The 24,073-nt window shown below is 34.7% G+C and overlaps 1 long non-coding RNA gene across 1 annotated transcript in view; it reads right to left on the reverse strand.

The window, feature by feature from the left end:
* Window positions 1-212: 212 nt before the first annotated feature.
* The window catches only part of LOC111549493, a 29,099-nt gene continuing 5,238 nt past the window's right edge, over window positions 213-24,073 (reverse strand). The window contains exons 2-3 of the long non-coding RNA XR_002733755.2: window positions 12,270-12,364; window positions 213-784 (exon numbers count right to left, since the gene is read on the reverse strand). This is a non-coding gene — a long non-coding RNA (uncharacterized LOC111549493). The remainder of the gene's footprint in view (window positions 785-12,269; window positions 12,365-24,073) is intronic.

Here is a 24,073-nt window from a genome sequence, read left to right on the forward strand (position 1 = left end):
TTTCATAGAAAATGCCTTCCTACAAAAAAAAAAAAAAAAACCCACATATTTGACCTATTTTAGTGAGCACCTTACCTCCCACACCAGTTGCAATCAGTTCACAAACTAGTGCATAGGCCACCATATGAAAAGATTATGAGATTATAATAAATTATAATAATTAGACTAAAAGTAATTCCTCTGAAATATCAAAATGTAGCACATTAGGCAGGTTTTCTTTTAGATGAAATTTCTTTTCGGTCAATATGTATTTTATTTTTGGAAAAAAATATGTTCACAATGATATATGAAATAACAATCACATGAAAGTAAACTAATACCTAAAAGTTATAATGCTGATGTAGAGGGACCAGTCAATGCACTAAGAACAGTCCCATTCACTATTCTATAAGGAACAGAAATGACTTGGTAAAGAAGTTATATTTTTAAGGAAGAATTGAAAAAGAATGACATCTCCTTATAAGGATAATGAAAAACTGATTCCACAGAAAAGGAAACAAAAAGATACAGAGCATTAAAAACAGAACAAGGTTGTATACTTCCACCTTTCTGTGCTCAACACAGTATTGTGTAAATGGAATAATAAGTAGGAAAAAGAATGAAACATCTAATTTATGTGAGAGAAAAGTAGGAAAAAAGTAGAACATTTTAAATGTTAGGGTCAGAGCAAATCTTTACAGTAGATTGTGAAACAATTAAAAGAAATCAGAATGAGGTAAACAGATGATCATTTTAACCTCCTATTAGAGTGGAAGTCTTCTTTTCCAACATCCTATTGACCTACCTGATGAAAAATGATAAATGTTTATATTAGTTTCACATATGCAAATAATAATTTCAATATTATAGTACTCATAATTTCAACCAGTATTCTTGAGCTCATATTGGAATAATTTTTTTGGAAAAAATACAAATATTATACTTGATATAAGTTAAGTTGTTAGAAATTTAATCTCAGGGTAGTGAATAAGTCAAATTCATTATCATATTTGATGTTTGTGTTGTCCTTTTGTACTCACAAGTTCTTTTTCTGAAAATCTGTACCAGCTGCTGAGTACAGAAGAAACTTGTGATTTTTAAATACTTGCAGCAATTCTATAGCTCAAACAAATAAAGCTTTGATTTAAGATTGTTTAATCTCAAAGAGATCGGTATAGAAAACAGATTAGAAACATGGATGAAGTGGAATTCAAAAAGAATCTCTATTCAGCTCCAAAGCTAAGCAATAGCATTTCTCAAAAGATGGCTTTTTTGTGAACTGGAATCAAAGAAATTACTACATTTCTTTGAATTTAAGTGAGCTTTTAAATCAGAGGGTGAGTGTATCAAAAACTATTCTTTGTGAAAGACTGAATATGAACCAATGCTAATTTTATATCTCTATCCTCTCAGAAAACTTACTAATGTTTAGAGTAAAAAGAAAATGAAACTTTCCTTATATTTTTAAATCAAAATCTATTCTGACAAAAATGTTTTATTGTTAAACCTATGTTTCACCACCAAACTATCTTCATTCACGAGAATAACAACTACAATAATCACAGCAACAATTGTCAACATTTACTGGGTGCATACCATGTGCCAGGTACTCTTTTTAACTATTTTGCATATATTAATTTAATCCTCAAAACAACACTGAACGATTATATCCATTTTACACAAAAAGAGATAGAGCAATGGACATTTGTCCTAGAAATTTCTGAGCTATATTCTTTTGGTAATTTACTGCCAAAAATTCTGTTCTTCAGAATTAGCATGTTATGATATGTAACACATAATTCAATATGCCTCTAAAAGCCTTTCACACAATAGGGCTGTTACATTAAAAATTAAAAAAATCTAAATCATAAAAAGAAGTATATATGTCTTGGAAATAATACCAGAAACTATTTTCTTCATATAATTTGGCCTTCCACAGATAAATAGATGTGTTATGTGCATGAAAAAATAAAACAGGCTTTCAATGACACTGTTAGATTAGACATAGAAGTTTAATATATATCATAAATAATAATTTAACCTATTCCCAGTGCAAAACCATTAAGTGGTGAAAATTACTTTAAAAACACAAAGAAACATTCAAAGTCTCTGAAAATTGCCACAAGGGAATAGAGTAAACCAAGAAACATTTAGTCATGGAAATTTAGTAAATCTCTGTAAGAAAAGCTAGTCTGTCAGACTTGAGTTACAGCCTCATCCTTCTACCCCCACCCCTCCACCTCAGCATGACAGACTTTCCACTAGGCAGGTGTGAACAAGAAGACAGGAATTCTTTTTGTCCCAGCTCCCCATCAAAGGCTACTATATCTCACCAGAAAAAGTAGATTGCCATCATTTTTCATCTCTTTGAGCTCTGTTTTGCAGAGGCTAAATTCCAGATGAATTTAGCCAAGATATCTCAGACTACAGTCTTTGACCTGGCACCTATCCTTAAAGCAGAGGCTCTAACTCAGGCACCACAGTCCAAGAACACTAATACTGCAATAGCCATTGACCCAACTCTCTCATAATATGGAAATTCCACAGAAGAGAGGCAAGCTGGGAAGACAAAAGGATACCACTTATGCTCAAAACTCTGCTCAAAAAACAGGTATGTAACTCCAAGAGGATCTGGATCATAACTCTGTTGTCTTGATCATAACTCTGAAGCAATAAATCAGAATTTTTCCTCAGGGAAAGAATACAGGAACAGAATGCACTGCAGCGTACCCCAAAGGAACTGACTTTATTTAAGAAAGAGAATGAGGAAATTCAACCCTAAGTTTACGCTCCAACAAAATGGGATGCAAGGCTGGTTCAACATATGCAATCAATAAACATAATCCATCACATAAACAGAACCAATCACAAAAACCACATGATTATCTCAATAGATGCAGAAAAGGCCTTTGAGAAAATTCAACACCCCCTTCATGCTAACAACTCTCAATAAACTAGGTATCGACGGAATGTATCTTAAAATAATAAGAGCTATTTATGACAAACTCACAGCTAATATCATACTGAATGGATAAAAGCTGGAAGCATTCCCTTGGAAAACCAGCACAAGACAAGGATGCCCTCTCTCAGCACTCCTATTCAACATAGTATTGGAAGTTCTGGCCAGGGCAATCAGGCAAGAGAAATAAATAAAAGATATTCAAATAGGAAGAGAGTAAGTCAAATTGTCTCTGTTTGCTGATGACATGATTGTGTATTTAGAAAACAGCATTGTTTCAGCCCCAAATCTCCTTAAGCTGATAAGCAACTTCAGCAAAGTCTCAGGATACAAAATCAATGTACAAAAATTACAAGCATTCCTATACACCAATAACAGACAAACAGAGAGCCAAATCATGAGTGAACTCCCATTCAAAACGGCTACTAAGAGAATAAAATACCTAGGAATACAACTTACAAGGGATGTGAAGGACCTCTACAAGGAGAACTACAAACCACTGCTCAACGAAATAAGAGAGGAAACAAACAAATGGAAAAATATTCCATGCTCATGGATAGAAAGAATTGATATCTTGAAAATGGCCATACTGCTCAAAGTAATTTGTAGATTCAGTACGATCCCCATCAAGCTACCAATGATTTTCCTCACAGAATTGGAAAAAACTACTTTAAACTTCATATGGAACCAAAAAAGAGCCGACGTAGTCAAGACAGTCCTGGGCAAGAAGAACAAAGCCGAAGATATCATGCGACCTGACTTCAAACTATACTATGAGGCTACAGAAACAAAACAGCATGGTACTAGTACCAAAACAGATATATAGACCAATGGAACAGAACAGAGGCCTCAGAAATAGCACCACACATCTACAACCATCTGATCTTTGACTAACCTGACACAAAAAAGCAATGGGAAAAAGATTCCCTATTTAATAAATGTTGTTGGGAAAACTGGCTAGCCATATGCAGAAAACTGAAACTGGACACCTTCCTTACACCTTATACAAAAATCAACTCAAAATTGATCAAAGACTTAAATGTAAGACCTAGGACCATAAAAATTCTGGAAGAAAACCTGGGCAATACCATTCAGTTCATAGGCATGGGCAAAGACTTCATTTCTAAAGCACCAAAAGCATGGCAACAAAAGCCAAAATTGACAAATGGGCTCTAATTAAGCTAAAGAATTTCTGCACAGCAAAAGAAACTATCATCAGAGTGAACAGGCAACCTACAGAATGGGAGAAAATGTTTGCAATCTATCACCTGACAAAGAACTAATATCCAGAATCTACAAAGAACTTAAACAAATTTACAAGAAAAAAAAACCCATCAAAAATTGGGCCAAGGTTTTCTGTTCTTGTGATAGTTTGCTGAGAATGATGGTTTCCAGCTGCATCCATGTCTCTACAAAGGACGTGAACTCATCCTTTTTTATGGCTGCACAGTATTCCATGGTGTATATGTGCCACATTTTCTTAATCCAGTCTGTCGTTGATGGCCATTTGGGTTGGTTCCAAGTCTTTGCTATTGTGAATAGTGCAGCAATAAACGTACAGGAAGGGGAACATCACACACCAGGGCCTGACATGGGGTGGGGGGAGGAAGGATAGTATTAGGAGATATACCTAATGTAAATGACGAGTTAATGGGTGCAGCACACCAACATGGCACATGTATACGTATGTAATAAACCTGCACGTTCTGCACATGTACCCTAGAACTTAAAGTATAATTTAAAAAATGGGCAAAGGATATGAATAGACACTTCTCAAAAGTAGACATTTATGCAGTCAACAGACATATGAAAAAATGCTTATGGTCACTGGTCATTACATAAATGCAAATCAAAACCACAATGAGATACAATCTCACGCCAGTTAGAATGGCCATCATTCAAAAGTCAGGAAACAATAGATGCTGGAGATGATGTGGAGAAATAGGAATGCTTTTACACTGTTGGTGGGAAAGTAAATTAGTTCAACCATTATGGAAGACAGTGTGGCGATTCATCAAGGATCTAGAACTAGAAATACCATTTGATCCAGCTATCCCATTACTGGGTATATACCCAAAGGATTATAAATCATTCTACTATAAAGACACATGCACACATATGTGTATTGCGGCACTATTCACAATGGTAAAGACTTGGAACCAACCCAAATGTCCATCAACAATAGACTGGATAAAGAAAATGTGGCACATCTACATCATGGAATACTATATAGCCATAAAAAATAATGACTTCCTGACCTTTGCAGGGATATGGATGAAGCTATAAACCATATTTCTCACAAGCTATCACAAGAACAGAAAACCAAACCCTGCATGTTTCTCACTCATAAGTAGGAACTGATCAATGAGAACACATGGACACTGGGAGGGAAACATCACATACCGGGGCCTGTTGTGGGGTGGGGTGCTAGGGGAGAGATAACATTAGGAGAAATACCTAATGTAGGTTATAGGTTGATAGGTGCAGCAAACCACCTTAGCACGTATACACCTATGTAACAAAACTCCACGTTCTGCATGTGTACCCCAGAACTTAAAGTATAATAAAAAGAAAGAAGCAATAAAAACAACCTAAACATCTAAAAAAATTAAAAAGAATGAGAAGCAAATATGAATATATGGAAAGAATTTTTTCCTGTAAGAAGAATTTTTTTGTGTAAGATAACTTAATGTGTTTTTTTAGAGTAAGATTTAAATACAGAAAATTGGAAACTAAAATCCATGATTTGGCAGTAATCCATAGCTAATAGCATTGAGCGTGATTAGTGGATACCACACTGCTTAGGCCAGCCACTGTGAGTGCATTTTTGCTCCATTATTCTTGCCTCCACTCAGGCCAGATTCAGTATCCCAGCTCCCATGCTTATGCCCTAGGTGCCATGTGGTGGGAACAGGGCTTCTCTCGGTGGATGTACTTGGAGTCGTGTCCTAAACTATGACTCACAGACATAGAGAGCAGGGGTGGATGCTGGTTAGGCAAGTACGGGACAAACATCCATGGCAGAGTGAAATGGTTAGATGGTAACATGCCTTACCTGGCTGAAATCATGATTGAGAGATAATGTACAGCAGCATCCATTCCTTCAATATTTAACTAATAGGAGAATTTACTGTGAGTCTGAATCCAAACAAAAACTATCTCCAGCCTAGGATCAATTAAAGTCACCATTTAAAAAAATCAGAATATTTGTATTTGAAGAAGATGTATTTGATTATGAAAGTGAAGTTCACAAATTAGAGAGAAAGATCAAGAGAGGAGAGCCGAAAGGTTTTACAGCTGTTCTTGAGCTATCAGTGGAAGCAGATAGTATTTTGAATATTATGCCGGATGGGACAGTCTACTTAACAAAACAGTACTAAGGTTCTGATTAAAAGTACAGGCTGGGAATAAAATTATGTTGGCAAATGTGAGCACTGGGCCAAAACCTGTGAGACAAAGGATAGCAAATAACAAAAGTGGAAGAAGAGGAATCTAGAGTGAACCGCGAAAGATACTAGTTTCTAAATATCTTTACTGGACTAAATATTGTTACCTGCTACTTACTGAGAAAGAATTGAAAATTCATTTTTCTAATACCTCATGTAGTCTTTATGTTTTATTATGTAGAATTTAGGATTAAATTAAATTTATAGAAAATAAAAATAAGGGCAGTAGTATTTTGAATCTTTAATTAATTAATTTATTTGACATCCTCATCTATCTTTACCCATTGTAGACATCCTCATCCACCTCTACCTATTGTCTTGCCCTGGTACCAATCATAACTAGAAAATATCAAAATGGGCACGGAGGATTCCAAGAATAGTGGGCTAGTAGCCTGCTTCCTCTGGCCTTGCCTGAGGGAGACTGCAGGATGCTAAGAGGAGGCTGCATCCACATGGGTGTCCTACTCATTATTGAGGGAGGAGGATAGCACTACTTTAGCAGAAGGAAGGTCCCAGTTAGATTAACCCAAGAGAGACTCCCATGAGTAGTGAGTTATCTAGATTGTGTCCAAAAATTCATGTGTGCCTTGTCAGTGCTGCAAAGAAGATGAAATGATAGCAACTGGGTTTCAGTGATATGTAGATACTTTTTAACTGAAGAAAAGGACCAAAAGAACCAAGACTACATAGTTGTGTGCCAGTACAGTGATTCAAAAGGGCAACTGAGTCTGTTCACACCCTGGGTATTATCAATTTGATGATTGAACAACATCTGTGACTGCCATAAAAATCACCTATATACTCAGACAAATTTTTGGAAAGGAATGAAGAAGTGAAGGAAAGCTGAAGGGCAAGGATGTAAAAAAGAACATGACCAACAATTATCTAAAATAAAGAGCCATTTAAATTAGATTATTTACACTCAAGACTCTGATACCAGTAATTGGCAAATTTAAAATATTTTTCTCTTATTTGTCCTAGTAGTTAAAATGGAATATGCGAAGGAAAAGTTTAGTTTCACATAGGAAATAAAGTATATTTTGTTTGTACTTACGAGTATAGATGCCATACATTTGCCATGTCATTACATTTAAATGTTTTGTATTCCTTAGTGCAGATTAAGAGATAATAAATCCTACTGTATCTTTAGAAGGAATTAGATAAACCCTGTGGTTATTTCCAGATACCTGGACTGGGGATATCCTATCTGATTATTGAAACCCCTAACAGTGCTGAGCTGAATTTTCATACTTGCCAAGCCAAATTGTTTCTTTCTCCCATTCTCAAGAATCATTTTTTTCAACCTCACAATATCGAGCACCTACAATAGCCTGATAATTCTCAGAGAAAAGATCCATTCATAAGGAGCATCAGAATTCTAGATTTACAGAATTTATTGCATTTACATAAATGCTTGCCTTCCTCTCAAATACTAAAATAGCAACAGCATTTATCCTAACATTATACATATAATCTTATTGAATCTTGTTCACTTGGAATCTCATTTTATCAAATTTCTCTTATTTCCTCTCATGAAAATGACCTTGCCATTAAGTTTCTAATGAATGTTGTAACATGCTCAAGTATCTGTCATATGCAAAGTAAAACCACTTCCAAAAATTTAAATAAACAAAAAAAAATAACATTTATGCTATAATGACTATCTTCCCCTTCACAGTAAAATTCTTTAAAAACAATCCTCCAGAAACAAAAAACAGTAAAACTGATTATGTTTTCTCTCATTCATCTCATTTACCCCTCAACAATGATAATCACTTTCTGTTCTCACCATGATAACCTGAAATTGCTTTCAACTAAACAATTTAAGTGTTCTTAAATAAAATAGAAACTTTGACTTCTCTACAGCCTTTGACATTATTCACACTGACTCTTTGGAAAGTGTCTCTCCCCCACTTTTTCTCCCTCTCTTAGGACCTTTCAAGTTTTGGATTTCTCTAGTCCGTTTGGCTCCCACCTTGCAGTTTATTTTAAGGTTTTCATTGATCATCTCACTCCATAAAGAGATTGTAACTATTTAGTATTAATGATGATGCAGAGGGGGAAATGAGCAGTCACAAGCATTTCTTGTCAGACTTTAAAATTAGTTTAACTGTTTGGAAGGGCTATTTGGCAGTATTTATCAAGATACAAAATGAGTAAAGGTCATGAATGAAGTATTTGGATATCTAGGGCATGTAGCAGTTTGAAATTTGTGGGCTACAACCATCAAACAGTATTATTTTTCTTTACTACTTTTAATCACACTGCACCGAATTTCTTTTGCCAGCTGAGTAGCAGTCCCTTTCATTACAACCAGGACATGTCCAGAACTTTCCAGTTACAGTTTAAATTTTGTCTCAAATCTACATTTTTATATTACTTGATTGAACTATATTTTATGTACAATAAACTATATATGTCAAGCACATAATTGGGTAAGTTTTGGAATATGTGATGCACTTGTGAAATAACTGCAATCAAGACAGTGTACACTTCTTTCACCCCCCCAAATTTTCCATGTTTTTCTTTGCAATCAAACTGATCTTCCCATTGCTCCCATCCCCAGCCAATTACTGATCTACGTAGGTCAGATTGAATTTTCTAGAAATTCTTGTAAATGCAATCATATATCATGTGTGCTTTCTGTATCTGACTTATTTCATTTAGCATAATTATTTTGTGATTCATCCATGTTGTTACATGTGTTGATAATTCATTTTTTATTGCCAAGTAGTATTTCATTCTATGGAAAATATTTTGATACATTTATTTGTGGATCGATGTTTGGGTTATTTCCAGTTCTGAGCTTTTACAAATAATGTAGTTGTAAACATTTATCTACAAATATTGATGGAGATATATGACTTCATCTCTCTTGGATAAATTCCTAGTAGTGGAATGCCTGGGTTTCATATAAACATATAATAAACATATGTTTAAATTTTCATGAAATTGCCAAGCTGTTTTTCAAAGTAGCTGGGCTCTTTTACATTCCCACTAGCAGTATACAAGAGTTCCAGTGGCTCTACATCTTTACCAACACTTGGCACAGTCAGACTTTTTCAGCATTCTATTGAATATTCTTTGATTTTATGTTCACATGTTGATAGATATTTGGGTTATCTCCAATTTTTTGTTATTGTAAATGAAAGGGCTATAAACACTTGTTTCCAAATCTTTGTCATAACATATACTTTCATTTTGTTTTAATGTTGATAATTTTGGACTATGGCACTGTGGATAGTATGTTGTGTTCTATCCAGGATCTTTTATATTCCTCTATGTTGATGCTTTTGTTTTAGCTAATAATTCATCTTTTCAAGTTATTCTGTTAGCTCAGTCTCATATTCTGTGGATGCTTGTTCAAATCTCCATCCTAATACTTAAGCCTTTGCTGAAGTGATTTGAGTTCATCCCCACTGAAGTGGTTTATGGATCAATCAGAGATTGTGTGCATACCCAGAATCATGGGATCTCATCCTCCATTTTTTCTCCCCTGCGAGAATTCCCCTCACTTTCTGACAGCTGGCCATGGTTGTCCCGGATCCTTTTCCTTTTTTCTATATCCAGAAAGTAAGTGAGGTTTTTAGCAAAATTAGTTGCCTGTCATGAGCTGCTCTGCGTCCGTGGTCAGCCTGCAGGGAAAAACTACAAGAAAATGGGAAACTGACAACTTATTTTTTGTCATTTTTTTAAGTTTGACTCCACTGAATCACTGAATACTGAGGTAGTTGTTTTTGTTTTGTTTTATCTGGAGTTTGTAGTTGCTCTCAGTGGGAAAGATGATCTGAATGAGGGGTTATATTATCACACGGAATGTCAATATCTCAAATCCAATTATAAGACTATGTCCTTCCCTCTCTCAGAACAGGTTAAAGTATGGCTTGAGGTACTCAGATGGTGGAGGGGAATGAACTACTCTTTAAGTCCCCTTTACAGTCCTCTTTTCTGGTAATGTAGCAGGGTAAACTATTGAAAAAGACAAAATATTGATAAAATATTTGTATTTTATTGGCATTTACTCATCCCTCCTTATTGGTTACTTTCTTTCTTATCCTGGATGGCCATTGGAATCTTTAAATCAACCACTGTTGACAAGTATGTTTGTCAGGGCAAACTCTTTACCATCCTGGTTTATAAAGAAGGGGGATGCTGGCAAGGAGTGGGCTTGAGGACTGGAACGTTTGCAGGTGTATAGCTGTGAATGGGATGGTGATTTTCTCTTCCTCAGGCATCTTCAAATTCAGAGAATCAATCTGGACTTTTGGACCTTTTTCTCCCTCAACGTGGATCAAATGTTGGACTTTTCTTACTCAACTTGGATTGAATGTTGACATAGAGATCCAACAGCAAGTGAACTAATGCTGATTCAAACACACCAAGAGAGGGGGTGAAATGGAAGGTGTGAAATCACAGAAACCATAAGTAAGCAGAAGCATACAAGCATACTCCCAGTTTATGAAGGAAAAGTTTCAGTATTCTTTGGCAGGCTGACAACTCACAATTACAATATTCTTTCTTTCTCCTCCTATTTAGTACTCATTCTAAGGAAGGATTGGGCCACATCTAAATCATTTTAAGAGGAAGACTAATCCCAGATTTCTGTAGTTTTCCATAGATTGTGACTTACTTAGCTCTGTTGTCCTCAGATTTGTATCCAGGCATGAGAAAAGTCTCACTTGATATCATGCTACATTTCCGTGAATGAAAAACTGCAAGTAAATAAGCCATCACTTGATATCTTACTACATTTCCAGGAATAAAAAACTGGAAATAAATAAGCCATAAGTAGAGAAATGATTAAACAAATTCCAGCATTTCAATGCTTTGAAATACTATTCAACAAGATTGAGGAAGAAATATGTATGCTTACACAGAAGAATAACTATCTAACATAATTGGTAAAATAGCAATTTATGGAACAAATTGTGGGGTATGTTCTCATTTTTTGCAAAAATCATATGCACTTATATTCATGCATTTATCCTCCTTCTCCATTTACTTGTCAGAGCTATTTGGGCAAGGTATTCGACCTCTCTCTCTCTATTATCTCATCTATGAAAGAAATATAAAAATTTTCACAAGACAGAATAATAATAAAACAATTGAAACAAAACAAATGTTCTGACTTGTTATAATCAAGAATGAATGAGTATTATTACAATTCTTTATCATGAAATAAAAAACTACTACTCAAAAGCATTCTAGCCATTTGTGTTAGAATTGTCAGATGGGTTCTGAGTAAAAGAGATATGTGTACATAAATGCAGTTAATGAGGCATTGTTTTAAAGCCACCTCCACACCACCAGAGAAGTAAGAAAGAACTATAAAGCCTCAATGGCTGCATGGCTTCATGTGTAATGAAGTTATAATTCTTCTCAGGTTGTGTTCAGTTCTAACCACCTAGTAATCATGTTCTCACCTCACCAGCAGGTGTTCAATGCTTAGAGCTCTATAGTTCCCATTACGGTGATTCAATTTTCTGTTTCTGCTTTTATGTCTACTGACACTTTCAATGGTCACCTACTTTCTCTCCCCTATTGCTCCCCTTTGTGGCTTTTGCTTACCCATGGTTTCTGTGGTTTCACAGCTTCCATTTTTACCCTCTGTCTCTTGGTTTCTTTAAGTCTGTGTTAGTTCACTTCTGGTTAGATCTCTATGTCAACATTCAATCCCTGACCCCCAACAGAGGCAATTTAGTTCGTTCAGTCACTAGATAATATAGAATCTTTGTTCACCTGTCAGAGTAAACTTGGCCGCCCATATCAATGAGATGTGGCAATGTCACATTGTGTAATACCAGGTAATTTACATATGAGAACTCCTTCAAAACAGAAAGTGGAAGTGACAGAGATTATGTGGTTTCTAGGGAGAATCCCCTTACCTGAACTTTTTTTCCCTTGCATTACATAGTAAGAAGTGTCTTACGTGCCAGAAGGTCATTCTTATGGCTGACATGGAAAATTCATTCTGATAGTTCTATAATTTTTATCATAAGACAATAAGAATTTTGAAAAATATAAATTGTTAATATTTAACTTAGCTTTAAATTGTTGATAAAGTTAAGTTCACTTCTTGTTAAATCTCTGACCACCAGCCAAGAGTTATAATTGTTCAGTCAGTAGGTCAGTAGTATAGAATCTCTATTTTAATCAAAGAACTCTCCCATAGCTCACAAATGTATTCCAGCAATTAACTGAATGACAATCTACTAGGCTAAATTTGGATTCAAATAAAAATTCTTGTATTTCCACATAAAACAAAATAAATTCCTTTTAAGTAAATTCCTTAATTTTAAAAAATTAGACTTACGCAATCATCATTGGAGATTGGCAAAAGTTCAAATATTGCTAACATACCTATTTTTAAGTGCCACATTCAAATTTTAAAAGTTATTGTTCCAAAATTATATTATATGCCACCCTTGGTTTTTTAACATAGATAAATCTCTAAAACAAATGTCTTATTTTTTTATTTTAGTTTTAAAAAATCCTACATTTATTTTCCCTGACCAATTATTTCTACATTTTATTGTTAGAATATGCTCTTAACTATAATGATTGGTAATTCACAGTGCCAGTATGTCACAATATATTCCTACTTATTTATAAGAATTCTAGGAAACAAAGTCTAAGAAGAAGCAGTGCAAAGGTAAACTGATGGAAAAGTATTGCTTTCTTCATTTGGAGATCTCTGTTTTTTTAGGGTTGGATTATTTTCAAATACAAAAAATATATATATCATTCAATAAGACAGACCCAAAAACTGTGTTATACAGCCTGGGCATGCACAATAGCAAAAGCTTTGACTTCTAACAACACCTGGAATAAATGATTCTTCCTCTCAGAGTCAAGAAGATTGATGCACGACTGGAGCCAGAATGGCAGAACTTTCTCAGAAGTGAGGAGTATGTTGGACCAGAAGATCTGAGGTAAGATCTGCTTCAACATACCTTACTGTAAGTGGTCGAATTTGAAGCCCTCCAATCAGACCCTGCCAAGTCAACATTCCTAAATCCTTTCTCTTGCCCTCTGATCTCTTAAAATGTGCCCCACACTTCAAATTGGATAGATATATTTAAGCTCAACAATAGCCTTTCAACAGGCTGTTTCTGCAATACAGCTTTTCTTTTCTCAAAAGCCAGAACCGTAAGTATTAATTTCTGTGAGCACTGGGCTATGAGCCTATTTGCTCTGTAACAGGAGCCTGCTATAAAAAGGTTAAAAAAAAAATTTACTATCCTCAACACAAAGTCATCTAATACAGCTTTAAGCTTGGAACTCTAACATGAGTGGAGAAAACAAGAGAGTAGAGATCATTGAGGAGGTTTTTATGGGACAGATTGCCTACATCTGTTACCCACATCTTACTCCCATGGCTGTATCTACCTTTTAAAGAGGCTCAAAAATGTAATTTTGTTCCGTATCAGAAGAAAAGAGAAATAGCCTACATTTCCATGTCATTCTCCCAACTATACTTAAAAACCACTCATTTCCTTCCCAAGTGAGCCAATGCAGACAGCCAGCAGTCACTGGCCCAGCTCAGTCAACGCTCAGGAACTTCAGATTGTAGACATATCCTCTTTAACAGGTCAAGACATGGCTCCATGCGTCCAGCAATTATGAACTAGAAAGAAGTTATCTGTTCCCTATATACCAAACCCAATAATTCTATTCAATTATTTAAATATTTCCATTTTGGATGAGTATTGAGCAACGTGGAGAAATGCTCATGACCTCATAAACAACGAGTAACAACAGATGATATATATAACCCTACCTACAATATGAATTCAATTTTGTTTATATTAAAGGAGAGAAAAAGAATGAAAAATAAGTAACATTTGTACTTGGATAGTAATTTTTCTGTTATTCTTTATGCAATTGGATACTAAATGTGAATTGTCTTCTTTGTTCAGCATTTTCAAAGAGACTCTAGAGTCTAAAATGAACAACCAATCAATTTTGCAAACCTTGCATCTTGAGGAGTTGCTGCACCTCTTTTCCAGGATTTGCAAAAGATGTAGTCCAAATCGAGTTCAGCTAGAACTGGCCTGTCATTGAGATATGGCTCATGAAAGAGACTAACGCTTAGGAGGCAGGGAAAAGGAAATATTTTGAGAGACTTCGTGTGCTCCTCACATGGAGGTGGCTTCCTTTTGCCTCAGGTAAAGGGAGTTTCAACAAGATCACTCAGAGAGTTTGATCAGTGATCCTAGAATTTGCAGGACATAGGGACTGCCATTTGACTCACCCTTTAGCAAGCAGGAGGAAAGGTTACGTGGCTGGCACTTCTCATGTCTGGGAAGAAACAACTGTGAAGTGCTGACCTAGATGAATGTTGCACTTCCACTGATGTGTAGGCAATGGCCGATGTTTTCCAGGGTCCAAATGTGGACCCAGCAACAGACAGGCTGTCTGTAATCACTTTATAAGAGACACTAACAACAATGACTACTGGGACTAAAGAGAGCACAACAGAAGTAGCTCTGCCAGAAGGGCTGAGGAGAGGGCTAAGCAACCATCCTCAGGAGAGGCAGACCCACATCAAAGACATCACAGCAGTCCCTTTCCCATGAAACAAAGAGCTAGGAATTGTCCATTTGACACACACACAAACCAGATCCCAGACTGCAAATGATTCAACTAATGAAAAGCTTGTTTTTTTTACTGGCTGTTCTAGCCTAATTGTGTAGGTGTCAGAAGCAGTTGCAAGCTGGGAGAGAAGTCGGAGCAAGACAGAAGCCAGTTCTGCCTTTGCTTCAAGATTCACTGTCCACTCAGAGGCAGGCTGGCACATGGGGGATGAGAACGTTCCAAGAAAGATGTGAATTTGGAATTTTCATTTATGCAGTAGATGGGGATTTACTTACTGAAAGGAGCATGTTTTTGCAACTAATAGTGACCAAAATAATTTGTACTTACTAAAAATTATCTTAAAAATATGGCATTACCCTAGCATTTTGTTTCAGAAACTGAAATTAACAGAAAACTATAAAATTACTTTCTGCTTGCAACCTAAGAAGGCCAACTCATGCCAAAAACCAGTTACATTCACAATTACCTGGATTTTGTAACTTCCTACAATGAATAAAACTTATTATAAAGCAGAAAAGCCATCACTGTTTGTGTACGTGTTTGTGCGTGTGTGTACATGCATGTGTGTATCTGAGGTGTATCACTGTAATCACCTGATGTCAAGACAAATGATCAATTCTGGCAATTCAGTACAAAATGTCAAACTAGATGTTTGGCATGAGGTAGGTATAAACAACTTCAGCATTGACTGAATTTTTAACATTTAAACCAGTTATCTGAATGTCATGGAGATCAAAATATGGAATGTGGTGACCTAAAATCTTTAGCCAAAAGGTTGAGCTTTGCAGAAGCTTGCATTTTATGCATTATAGATTAATTTGCTAACTAAACAATTTTGCCCTGCTTAGCCTTTTAATAATTCGTAGGAAGCTCATCGGATGCAGATAAAAAGTTCACAGTTTCCAACTAATTAGTTTCCAACTAATATTTTAGCACACTATAACATAAGGATTATTTTGCAATAATCAGTATCAAGATTAGAACATATAATTTATCCAGACAAAGCTACAAATAAACTATCTCATATTTTTTTTCTCCCAACAAAGTATACAGTAAACCTGAATTCCCTATTGAAATACTTAAAAGTTTTGCAATTATACCGACAGAGGTGAAAGAAAAAGTATCAACATCTATACATACTTTTGCTGCATAGTAAGAGCTGTTTTTATTCCCTAACCTTTGTCTCATACTTCACAGCAACTATGTGAAAATTTTACCGTTAATAAGCTTCTTGGATCTTCCTTTATTTGCTTTAACTTTTTTCTTTTATCTCTCTCTTTCAATACACACTTTTTCTGAACACTTGCTAAATGTGTGGTAACTTTTAGGTGATAAGAATTCATAAAGAAATGCAAAGTTATGAAAAATGCTGGATATCACTAATCATTAGAGAACTGCAAATCAAAACCACAATGAGACACCATCTCATAACGGTTAGAATGACTGCTATTAAAAAGTCAAAAAATAGCAGATGCTGGTAAGGTTGCAGAGAAAAGGGAACCCTTATACATTGCTGGTGGGACCGTAAATTAGTCCAGCTACTCTGAAAAGCAGTGTGACAGTTTCTCAAAGAACCTGAAACGGAATTACCATTTGACCCAGCAATCACATTGCTAGATATATACCCAAAAGAATATATATTGCTCTGCCATAAAGACACATGCAAGCATATGTCCATTGTAGCACTACTCACAAAGCAAAGACATGGAATCAACCTAAATACCCATCGATGGTAGACTAGACTTAAAAAAAAATGTGGTAGATATATACCATGGAATACTACACCACCAGAAAAAAAGAATGAGATCATGTTCTTTGCAGTAACATGGATGGAACTGGAGGCCATTGTCTCAAGCAAGCTAATGCAGAAACAGAAAATGAAATATCGCATGTTCTCACTTATAAGTGGAAGCTAAACAACAAGAAAACATAGACACAAAGAGCAGAACAACAGACAACAAGGCCTACTTGAGGGTGGAGGCAGGTAAGAGGGAGAGGGTTAGAAAAATACCTACTGGATACCATTCTTACTATCTGAGTGATGAAATACTCTGTACATCAAATCCCTAGGACATGTGGTTTACCTATATGATAAACCCGCAAATACACTTCTGAACCTAAAATAAAAGTTATAATGAAAAATAAAAAAGAAATGCAGAGTTGGCTCTTCTCACAAAATATCCATAGTCTTGAAAAAAAGAGATAAAAAAGATTTGAAAACAGTTAAATTTAAGCTAATATATGCTACAGGGAGGGTACATATAAGTTTGTATATATCAAAATAAGAGCAAGCTCTTCATGTTTTCTAGAAAAGCCAGACTTTTATTTTTTTTATTTTCTCAATAATTTATTTACATAGTCAAATATTTATTTGGTTGTCTACTCCACATTTATTCATTCTGAATAATATTCTGAGTATTATTTAGTTGTATGCTAAGGCGCTGCCCAGAGTTTACTTTTAACTGGAGGTTAGACTAAGGTAATAATCTGGATTTGTATAGTCAGTTTCAATATTAATGAGTTCTTGAAATTTTTCTTGAAAGAATAGTTAACATTGAACAACTGAATTGGAAGCTATGAAGGTGGTTTTGTTTTAAAAAGGGCTTAAAATGTTACAACTTCCTTAATTAAACTTAACTTTAGACACAATTATTGATAATAGTTCTTTACTATAATACTTCACACACATTTAACAATTCGTTTCTTTTCCTTCACAGATGGAGGAATTAAATCCCAAGCACCTTCTAACTAGGGCTAGCCATTTTGAGAAGCACCCTGTTTTTATTTTTGTTTAATTTGCATTCAGTTTATGAGATATGCTTCTTGCCACTACTCTTAATCATTTTTATTAAGAAAATGCAGCAAAATGCACAAATAATTATACAGATACTGTTTTTTAGATAAACATGTTGACAGATTGGAACTAAACTTTTTGCTGGCAGGCAGTGTTGCTGTATGTGTGGAAATCAGCTTGCCCCCTCTGGATGGGTGCTGTATTTAGATTGGCATAAAGTGATTTCTTCTAATCAGGAGAAAAATTTCATTATCTTACACTTACTAGTCATAGGAAGACATAGAAAGTTGAATTTAGAGTAGAATTTTCCCCCCAAAACAAAGAAAAAATCATATAAATTCAGATTATTTTTACTACATAAAATAAGGAATAATGAGGTTAACAAAATAATCCATTTGTTAGAAAATAACTATTTTGATCACTCCATGATAACATCATATGATCTGAGAATATTTCTTGTTAATGTAATAGCAGATAATTTAAAAAAAAGCAGAAAAATTCTATAACTTTAGAATCCACTTAACAGACGTTAATTCAGTGAGTGCTATATAGGGATTGGACTGAACAACAAGAACATTTCCCTGTCCTCATTTTCAAAGAAATTTCAGAGTATTGAGAGACACAGTTAAGTGCTAGGACTGTGCATTCTTTGCCATAAGAACAAATGGAGAAACTTCTCATAGTGGCTGAGATGAAAAGGGGCACATGTTTTCACAGAGGACTACCTAATGATATTTATTTAACTAAACTAAATTTACTTCCACAAGCAGTACATGAGGGTGACAATTCCCCACACCATTGTATATTGTTGAGAAATAATTTTCTGTTTTGGGAAACTTCCCAAGACATTAAATATTTATTAAGCTCTTGTTGAAGAAAATAAAAATAAATGCAATAAATAATAATATAAATTGTAATAAAGGAATATGGATCACAGTATTTGCTCTTAATTTCAAAGTCTATTAAGTAATTAGAGATAATTACCCCAAAAGTTAAATAATTATACAGAAGGAAGCTAATGCAATATAAGTAATGAGAAAGCTTTTAGGTGATAAAAATTTATAGAAAAAGAAGACCCTATGAACAAACAGATGGCAAAACCTCAGAAAGAAAAGCCATATCTGCAAAAATATGATGGGTGTGACTGTAATATATGGGACATGCATTGATAGGGTCATGGGAAAGACGGAGGAAAGCCAGTAAGACACCATGGTATCAAGTATATATGAAGAATATTAAGATACCTCAAGGAAGTGTGCCTCTTCAAAATACTGCATTGATTTTCAAATTCAACCCATAAATATCTATAGAGCATGTACTATGTGCCAGGCACTTGGGACAGAGAGCGCATAGAGCCAATGATTGCAGCCCTTGACATTTAGAACCTAAATATTTTCCTACAAAGAAATTTGACAGAGAAAAAATACATGCAACAGAATTATTCAGTTCCCTTTCACAGGTTCAAATTAAAATCTACACATGTGTGCCTACACACATACATATATATGCATATATTTACATTATATATGCTTTGTATATCATGTATGTAAATTGTGTATAGATAAGTAGATGAATGAATACAATGAGGCTAATATTAAATAATTATTTATCAACCAATCATTAAATAATTATGCTATACCAAGTACTGTACCAGGAACTTTACATATGATACTTTATTTGTAGTTTCTATAACTTTAAGAAATAAGTTTGTTAGAGTGATTTTATTAACAAAGCTATCATTACACTCCTGCTATCAATAAGAATGAAAAAAATCACTTGAATAATATTGTCTACTTTTCTATATATTGAAATGAATGTTTTTGTTGATAACTAAAATGTTAATTTTTTTCACAGAAAATGCTTCCAGAATATGCTCAGAACAATTTAAATGTCATAAAGATGTAGCTGAGTTCTTACAATACTGAAGTTTGTCATACTGCCATATTTCATGTGCATCTGAGTTGGAATTTAGAAATTATAACATCAAATTATATTCTTTAATTAATTAGGATATAAAATAATTTTAGGAATTAAAATACTTAGAAATCAACAAGTTCAAGAAATATAACCTATTTTGACGCTTTGTATTAAAATTTGGTCCAGTTTCAAATAATTTGTAATAAGTATTCCTAATAGACTTCTGTGATTTAATTAAGCATTTGCTGAACTTTCCTAGTTTACAGTTTGGTGTTAGGTATGGGTCACTGCCCTCACTATTGCTATTAGACAGAAATATGGTGAAATTTGATTATTTTACAGCAGAACTAGAAGGGTTATGAGAAGATTCTCGAAGTCATATCTCCTTTATTTTCACTCCTGAAAATATAGATTTATTTTTTAAAATTGATATTAAAACCACTGAAATTACTTTTCTGCCTTTCTTTTTACTTTTCCCTCTTCTCTTCTTTTCTGAGACAATAATTCTTGTCCATTTGATCATACCCATCATTCTTATTGCCTAGCTCTTTTTCCTTCATTATCAAATTATCTCCAAGTTGTATTATAATCACTTCCAAACATGTCTACCTGTCCATATTTTCAAACAAACAGAAACCAAACAGTATCAATGACTACACATTTTCTCCTATCTAAATTTTGTCCTTCTGTCATCATAATGACAGTTTCAAATCCCTCCTATGCTACCCTTTTGTATTCTCTCCTTGATTCTTTCCTGAAAAGAACCGTTCCTGGAAAGATAATTCTCACATGTAATGTCATTTTTATTCTAAGCCTTTATTCAGTAAACAATTCTGAAGGAAGATAAACTTCCTGAAAAAATTGTTTTCAATTATTTAAAATCTAATGCTTTTCTCTTCAGAAGCACTTTAAATATTCTATTCCTGAAGACAGGAGGTATTTTACATGATTGATTTTTCTATCAAGAGTATTCAATGCTGTGAAATTTAGTATAAAAATAAAATTAGCTAGCTCTCTGCTATTCATTAATCAGAATTGAATTCATTCTTTGAGGAAGATATAAGTTTTTATTTTTTTGGGGGGGGGCTGGTTGAATACCTGACTGCTTTAAAAATATTTTGAATAAATGAAACCTGTAACTTCAATGCGAAGTGATAGCCATATAAACCTTACTCTGTCATAGTTAGCATTTAGCTTTGTTCTGCAGTGCTACAAACATGCACTATTCTCTCCAGCTCCCTTTTTCCCTATCCCTCTCTCTTCTTCTCTCTTCCCCTCCCCTCTTACTACTTTCTTAATTCCCATTAACATAATTTTTCTGATAGCAAAAGCAAAGGATCTCAATTTAGAAGTAAGGTATTTTCTATTCAAGTCAAGAGAAAATTTTGTAAATATCTGAATGACACATCGGCAACACTTTTAGAATTCATGGTAAGTATTCTATTGAATTTAACAATCTTGGAGTGCTAAGGGGTTGCCTTTTAAAAGTTTCTGACTAGGAAAGTTAGAGATTTAGTGAGAATATTCACAGCAACTTAAGGGCATACATTTTCTAGCTGGAAAGAATTTTAGAGAACTGCTATAATAATCATGTTACAGATGAGATACTGGAGGGGGGCAGGAGTGAGGGGTGACTCCCTCCTTGTTATCTCACTCACCAGTGTCAACACCTACTGGCAAACAAGGCCTGGTTTTGTGTCCAGACACAAAAGGGAAGGGTTTACACAGCCTCTCTCTATCACAGATACTCCTGTTTTTCAGGTCACAGCACTTCCATACACAGAAGCTGATCCGTGAAGAAGTTCCAGAAACGCACTCTGAGCACCTTGATCTTCAAACTTGTCTTACATTCTGGGTTAAGTATACATAAAAGAGCGTTCGTCACTGGCAACTCTTTGCCTTCTATAAAATCTCCAGAATAAAGCAACTAAAGGAAATTAGCTTATTTATGGAACCTATGAAGATTTTAAAACAGTGATTTGTCAATTGTTCTTATAATCAACCAGATAATAAATTTTACAAAATCTTTCCTTAAAAATAAATGCCAAATGAAATGCAGTTGGATGGATGTGCACATACCTTCACTGAAATGAAGTCAGATATCAGTATATTAAACAAAGTTTTTGGATTTGAATCCTGCTCTGTCACTTAAGATCTGGGTGAACTCGTCAAGCAAAACTCTCTGTAACTCAATCTTCTTAGCTTTAAAATAAGGATAATAAATTTACCTTTATCTTTGTGGTGTTGTGAGGATAAAACAAGTCAATACATATTGAACTCCTTGAATAGATTCTGAAACTTATTAAGACTTCAAAGATGGAGTTCTTAATGATTGAATGTCACATTAAAAGTATCCTTATTGTACATGCCTTGTCACATATGGTCTCACAGTCATTCCAGTCAATGCTCTGCTTACTCCATTTTTCTTGCAGTCCCAGGATAGAGATAAGTATATAAGAAATTTGAGCATCTGTAAATTTTGCTATCTTCAAGCAGTCCTGGAGCCAATCCTCTTAAGGATGCCAAAAGATGCACGCTAATAGGTCTAAATTCTTATATAAACATGTACAATATTTTTTCTTTCGGGAGATGAAACCCTTAAGAAATGAGGAATCCACGTGTTCTAGGAATGCTCACACAGAGGCCTAACACTTGATATGAGAGAGCTTGTTTTAACCATGTAAATATTTCATGTGGCATAAAAGTTACTAGTTACTTCTACAGTCACCCAAAGTTAAATCTGCTGCCTTATTTCATGTTGCCCATGGGCATGCCTTTGGCAAACACCACAAGTATAGTAATTCCAGAAGAAATTATCTCTAAGGAAGAATTATAATAATGTGTGTTAAGACTCAAATACTTTAATTTCTCTTGCCAAAATCACGTTTGGTATTTGGTTATGAGAATGTGCTATGTGCTACAATGAATTGATCAGAACAGAAGAAAGAAGAAACAAACTAAGAGAGCAAGAATAAGAGAAGTAATTAAGAAAAGTAATTATTCTCTAGAGCACACTCTCAAAAACCTAGACATGTAGACATGGCCTCCAATTGTCCCAAAGAATCCAAACTGCAACATGTATGTGTGTGCATGCACTCCCTGTGTGTGTATTCCACTTAGAGAACTAGTTTCTTACCTCTCATTCATCATTATCACCACCAAAGACGAAGAGGGAGATGGAGAGGGAGATTAGGTGAGATTTGTCTCCAGACTTATTCTGAAAGTAGCTTGGCGATAACTTCAGAGGTACTAGTACCAACAAAATATTAGCAATACAAATTTGCATGTTTAATATTGCTCTTTATTTTTTGTATTTTTTGGAATGGCTGTCTGAGATTGCAACTGTTTTTCCTGCAGGACAGGGAATTCAATTTTCTTTTCCTTATAAAGAATGGATCAACAGAATTAAGTAAATATCAACAAATTGTTTCTTTAAAAGTTTGTTATTTTACTTTCCAAATAGTAGTATCAGACTTTACCTGTCTCATTCAATCTTTAAATATTAATATTGTTGTTTCTAATTTGACAGTTAAGATATTTCATTTTTGTGTTGCGTTTTTTTTACTACTACATTGGGCACATTTTTATAATTTTATTAATCCTATATATTTCCTCCTTTGTGAATTGTCTCTTTACAGTCTTTGTCTATTAATAGTGGGTTTTGACTTTTTATTTTTATTTTTTTTGGAGACAGGGACTCATACTGTTGCCCAGACTGGAGTGCTGTGGTGCAATCTTGGCTCACTGCAATCTCCATTTCCCAGGTTCAAGTGACTCTCATGCCTCTGCCTCCTAATTAGTTGGCATTGCATTTGCCCGCCACCACATCTGGCTAATTTTTGTATTTTTATTAGAGACAGGGCTTCACCATGTTTGCCAGGCTAGTCTCAAACTCCTGACTTCAAGTGATCGTCCTGCCTCAGCCTCCCAAATTGCTGGGATTACAGCCTGAGCCACAGCACCTGACCTGATATTTTCTTTTGAATGTTAATTTACTATAGATATTATCTTTTTTCCTTATTTTTTAATAGTTAATGTTTGTTTTTCAGCTGTAGTTTTAACTTTTTGATATTAAGATGAAATTGTAATGTGTTGAAGTAAAATCTACTAACTTTTAAAAAATATTTTATTATTATTATTATTATTATTATTGAGACAGGGTTTCACTTTTGTCACCCAGACTGGAGTGCAGTGACAGGATCTCAGTTCACTGCAACCTCTGCCTCCCCAGGCTCAGGTGATTCTTCCACCACAAACTCCCTAGTAGCTGGGACTACAGCCATGCACCACCATGCCCAGCTAATTTCTTGTATTTTTCGTAGAGACAGGGTTTCACTATGTTGCCCAGGCTGTCTCAAACTCCTGAGCTCAAGTGATCTG

This window comes from Piliocolobus tephrosceles, chromosome 6 (assembly GCF_002776525.5).
Source record: "Piliocolobus tephrosceles isolate RC106 chromosome 6, ASM277652v3, whole genome shotgun sequence".
In the NCBI taxonomy this organism is placed as follows: Eukaryota; Metazoa; Chordata; class Mammalia; order Primates; family Cercopithecidae; genus Piliocolobus; species Piliocolobus tephrosceles.